Source organism: Haemaphysalis longicornis, unplaced genomic scaffold (genome assembly GCF_048455015.1).
Source record: "Haemaphysalis longicornis isolate Haplotype H1 unplaced genomic scaffold, Haemaphysalis longicornis Haplotype H1 scaffold_9, whole genome shotgun sequence".
NCBI classification, from domain to species: Eukaryota; Metazoa; Arthropoda; class Arachnida; order Ixodida; family Ixodidae; genus Haemaphysalis; species Haemaphysalis longicornis.
This window is the reverse complement of record NW_027526460.1, coordinates 34569238-34574897: the sequence shown is the minus strand read 5'-3', so window position 1 is coordinate 34574897 and position 5660 is coordinate 34569238. Positions and strand designations below refer to the sequence as shown.

General features: G+C 54.3%; 1 pseudogene; it reads left to right on the top strand.

Annotated features, from left to right (window-relative positions):
- Positions 1 to 1040: 1040 nt before the first annotated feature.
- On the top strand, positions 1041 to 3788 carry LOC144153781 (mucolipin-3 pseudogene; annotated as a pseudogene).
- Positions 3789 to 5660: the final 1872 nt, after the last annotated feature.

The window sequence follows — 5660 nt, the reverse complement described above, 5'->3', positions numbered from 1 at the left end:
GCTTTCGTGGTTCGGAAACCGGGAAGCCGGTTGAACTCTGTACCCTGTTTTTATCGCTACTCTTCCTCCTCCGTCAGTACGTATTACATTATAATCTGGTGGCACCAGTTCGTGGCTCAAAATTTCCGGGCGCAGCCACGTTTTGCTAACCGCAACTATGTTCGAGTCATGACTGAGTAGCTCTAGCTCAGTGATTTTGTTCACCACGCTTCTCCCATTGAAATCTATAATCTGTTGCTTTTGAGGGGATATCAGTTCAATCGTCTTCTGGTAAAGGGAGATCTTTCTTGATACTCCGAATTTTAACTCGGGTATCCTTATCATATAGTCCAAGCAGTACAGATCACTGTCGACGAGTAGCTTATCACGCTCTTTCCCTCCTCTTTCTCATGCAATGCAGGCGTCCTGAGAAGCTTTTGCTGCCGCATAGTTTTCCTAGAATAGCCGTCAGCAACGGAAAAGCCAGTTCCCTATATTTTTTTACAGCTGGCAAATATTCTAAACTTTTCTTTACTGCGAGTTTTCTCCCGAAACGGATGTCTTGAGTGGTTTCCCAATCTGGTGAATTCATTGTGGTGACGTCACAGCAACACCGAGTTTTTATTACATCACTTCCGACGTCGTGTAGAGCAAAATTTCAAAGCTTTTCAGTAATTCTAGCGTAATTGTTTTTTGCTTTATAAAACGCATTTCGTGGCTGCAATAGAGCTGAGTGAATCGCCAAACGCTATAGTTATGCCGAATTGAACACACCATCGACCACGCACTGGTGCGCGTATGGGTATACCGAAAACGTCTCGCGTTCCCGATCCAGCAAATCGGCAACGCAAGCAATGTTGTTAATGCAATTCAACGCAGAAATTTGGGCTAGTTGGTGATACGACTTCGACATGATAAAAAGCGCACTAGACTAGAAAACTACTGTCCCCGTCTAGTGCGCTTTTTACCATGTTAATGCAAGCCGCGAACAAAGAATATCCGATGGACGCTAAAACTGACGCGGCTGTGACAACAACGCGCTATCTGCCGGCTGTTATCAAGCGACCGCACTCACGCGCTTCGCAAACGATCGCAGCTGCAGGAAACGCGATACGCGCCGGCATTGTGTCGGTTTTCCCGCTGACAATGAACAACGGCGGAGGCGTCGATGCAGCTGGTCTGAACGGCGACGTCCTCTCGAGCGAAGAGCAGTCCGGCTCACTCCGCTTCGATGAGAAGCTGCGCCGCTACCTGCGGCGCTACAGCTCCGGTTCGTCGGTCAACGTCAGTGTGTCTAGCCCGCCCGACAGCGTCATTTGCTCATCGGACGCGGGACGCGATGAAGTTCGCAACCGACTACTGCAGGAAGAGCGAGTCATGGAGCGTTACATGCGGATCAAGCTGCGGCGACATTTCATGAACCCGCTGGAGAAGTGGCGCTACCGAGGCCGCTACCCGTGGAAGCTGACGCTGCAGATCTTCAAAGTGATCGTGGTCACCGTACAGGTGGTCTCGTTCGGCGTGGAGAGCTCCACCGTCCAGAGCCAGCACCGGGGCACCCTCATGGCTCTCGAGCACATCATGCTCCGTGGGTGGGACACGTCGCGCGACGTGCTTCTGTACCCGCCGCCGGCGGGGCCCTACGTGGTTGAGACGACGGAAAAGTTCTACCAGCACGTCAACAACGTCGTGGTCGCGTACAGCATGATAACGACCGAGCCTGTGGGGAGCTTCGAGTACGTCTCTCCGGACGGTTCGCTCAAGCCGGCAGTCTTCTGCGAGACCGACTACAAGGAAGGCCAGGTGTGGCCCTTCAACTCGACGCTCAACTTCGACAGCCAGACCGTCACCAACTGCACCGAGATTGACACGCCGTGGCCCGCGCAAGAATGGCAGAACTTCTCCCTCCCGCTTTTCCTGGGCAGAGAAATCTCCTTCGACTCGCTGATCACAGCCGAGATATCGTTCTCGCTGAAGGTCCTCTACATGACCAAAGCGAACCAGGGGACGTTCTCGGAGTGCTACAAGTACGACCTGTCGGTCGTGTACGACAACTCGCGACACGACGGAGTGGTCAGCATCCGGATGCTTCTGACGCCCAGTTCGGTCGAGTGCCGCAGAAGCCTCGGCGACGTCGCGGCGTCCACAGCTTACAGGCTGCACCAGGTCCTGAACGGTCTCGTCATAGCTACGTGTGCCTTGTCGACGGCGCTGTGCGGTCGCTCACTCTACAGGGCCCACAAGCTGATGCGCAAGACGTCCAAATTTTTCGCCGAGAACTTGTATCGGCCACTGCTCTGGGGAGATAAAATCCAGTTTGTCGATTTTTGGTTCATCGTGATCATCATAGACGATGCAATCCTGGCGGCCGGATCAGCCGTCAAGATGCAGATTGAGAAGCAGATGGTGCCCAGCCTTATGTACAATGCCTGCTCCGTACTCCTGGGATGCGGATGCCTGCTGTCGTGGTGCGGTTTACTCCGCTATGTCGGTTACTTCAGGGTGTATAACATCCTCATTTTGACCCTTCAGAAGTCCCTTCCCAATGTCATGCGCTTTCTGCTCTGCACATTGCTGCTGTTCTCCGGCTACGTAGTGTGCGGCTGGGTGGTCATCGGCCCGCATCACATCAAGTTCAGGACGCTGTCGAGGAGCGCCGAGTGCCTCTTCTCCATCATCAACGGCGACGACATCTTCGCCACATTCGCCATGCTCTTCGACAGCAAGGACCTGATCGTGTGGTACTTCGCGCAGGCGTACATGTACAGCTTCATCATCTTGTTCGTGTACGTCGTGGTCAGCCTGTTCGTGGCTATCTTCGTCGACGCCTACGAGACAATACGCGATGCTCAGGCCGGTAGAGAGGAGCTCAGCGCGGTACGGGCCTTTGTAGCGGAGTCGACCGAAGAACCGACCAGCGACGCGTACCGCTCCGAGGACGAGCTCGAAAAGCGCCGGCCGTTGTCACGCGAGCTATCCTGATGCACGAATGCACGTTGACGAGACAGTTGCACGTTGACGAGGCGCACTCTGCGCAGTGCGCCCACGTGCGCAAAAGTTGGTGTCATCTGCATGCGCAACGCAGATTCCGCTTGACCCCAAGCCGACTCAGTGCGACGGCGTGTATACGACATGATGCTGTCAGTGACGAAAACGAGAAAAATTGGTGGGTAGCTGGAAATACAAGACATTGCTGATACAACGCCTTGCTCTCTAGCTCCCAGTCCCCTTGCACAAATTTGTGTAGGCTGACAACTGCTAACTGAAAAAAAGTTAGCCTCTCCTTTGTGATCCACGGTAACGTTGCGGAAGTGCCAAAGAGGTTTATTCTTATGGTCTTGGTTGGATGCGTCATATGTAGGTGAGGCCAAAGAGTTTCATTGTTATCGCTTCAAAAACAGCGCTGTAAACTTGGACGAAGAAGAGGACAACCACAAGTACAAAATTGGCTCCAATCCACGCTGTGAAGGTGGTTGGACTGCGAAGCTGTAAACGACGCCCACGACGGTTGCCCATGCGACGTCACTTGAATTCACACACGTGGCTCTACAAAGATTGATACCAGAGACTCTGGCAGCCGTTACCTGGGATTCGCGGGGGCGGCGTCCCAATTAACGTTAACGCACCAGCGTCGGCAGGAACAAAACAGAGAGGAGCGTCTTTCGAAGGGTGAGGAGGTGGACGATACGCGCGGCTATGGCGTCATATCTCTCACTGTCTGTGTTCTTCCCCTCACTCTTTTTTCATGTGTCGCCTCCAAAAAGCTCCCTCCCCCTTCCAGACGCTGAATACAAAACCACCTTTCTGTCTCCCCGTCTCCATGTGTGGGCGTGGCTTAGTCGGCGGGAGTACGGGCTCTCGCTCGGCGTACCCGCAAATTTTCCCGCCAATTTTTCGCGGTGCTACCATAATTTCCAGACCAGGACTGCCCTCCGTTGATTAGCTCGCATCATCCGTAAAGGCCGCGGATCTATCAGCCCGCTCTGGTTACAAACCCCTGCGCGCTCGCGCCGCGAGCTCGGGCTCGAGCCCAGTTTTTTTTTTTTTTTCGCTTCGTCCCCACGGGAGGTACTACAAACGTATGGGGCCCGTAAAGGCCGCGGATCTGTCAGCCCGCGCTGGTCACAAACTCCTGCTCGCTCGCGCCCTGGGCTCGGGCTCGAGCCCGGTTTTATTTTCGCTTTGTCCCCATGGGAGGTATTACAAACGTATGGGGCCCGTAAAGGTAGTGCGTAAAGGGGAGGGCAGCCCTGGTCTGGCAACCATGGGGACGAAGCGAAAAAAAGACCCGGGCTCGAGCTCGAGCGCGCAGGGGTTTGTTACCAGAGCGGACTGACAGATCCGCGGCCTTTACGGATGATGCGAGCTAATCAACAGAGGGCAGTCCTGGTCTGGCAACCATGGTAGCCCTGCGAAAAAATGGCATGAAAATTTGCGGGTACGCCAGCCAAAATGCTGCCCCGCTTTCTTTGGGCAGCCCAGGTTCGATCCCTGGTGGTGCCAGTAGTTTGTGTAGCCTTGGCGTAGAGCCTGGGTTTTTTCTGTTGAAGCGGACGCGAAAATCTCCTTGGCTGGTTAGAGGTGTACTGCTGCGCAATAAAACGCACCATCGTAATCTTACGACGGTGCGAGAAGGAAAAGAACCAGAGATAGGTTAAATAACTAAAAACAGCAACGACCTAAAGGGCACACAGTTAATATATCAGAAATACCAACTATAGTTCATACCACAAGCTGGGTGCAGCACTGTGGAGGCTACATTATTGTCAACAGCCCGCACCCTCAGGGCGCCTAACTCACCGCGAAGGAAGCGACAAAAGGCGCCGGGGCCCTGCGGTTCCACTTGCCGAGAGGGGAGACGGGAATGTCCTTTCAGGACCCCCTCCACGGCGAGTTCGGCGCCTTCAGTGGGCGCACTGTTGACGACAATGTAGCCTCCACAGTGCTGCACCTAGCTTATAGCTTCCAAAATATACGCTACCTCCTGCCGAAGGAGTGCCACCGAAGAAGAACTCGCACAATCATGGCCGGAGCCTCGTACATTTTACAGGATCGGGCGTCCCGGTATCGTTTCAAGATGCGTGTTTTAAGCGTTGTTTAGGAATCGCACACTGTGCAGCAAGATCCTGTTTTTGTGGTCATGGTGCACACACACTCTCTAAGACGGTCATTGAGGCACCCGCCCGTCTGGCCTGTATCTCGCTTGCACAAGAGTGGGATTTCGTAGAATACACAATTCCCACATCTCACGAATTGTTTACGGCCGGTACTGGGGTTTGGCGGCGCTGATGGCGTCGACGTCGTAACCGAGCGAGCGAAGGCAGGAAGAAAATTGCGGAGGAAAATGTTGTGAAAGTGTGCGGGTGAGGGTAGTATGGTGAGCCCGCGCGAGACGCTCGTCGGAGCGTCTGGCGAAATCGAGAAGGGGACGGTGGCACGCGCTGCTATGGCGCCATCGCTCTCACTGCCTCCCCGTCACACTTTCGGCAGACGCAACTACTCCGTGCGCTGTTGCACCTCACATGAATTTCGGAACTTGCCACTGAAAGTTCTCCATGACTGGCAGGCCCCAACCGTTTTGTCCGCAGCCTTCCTTTCCCATATCTCTCCCGAAGTCGACCGCGTTAGCACGCGCTAGAACCAGCGGCAACCGGCTTCACTCAGCGTCTGTAGCGCGAAAT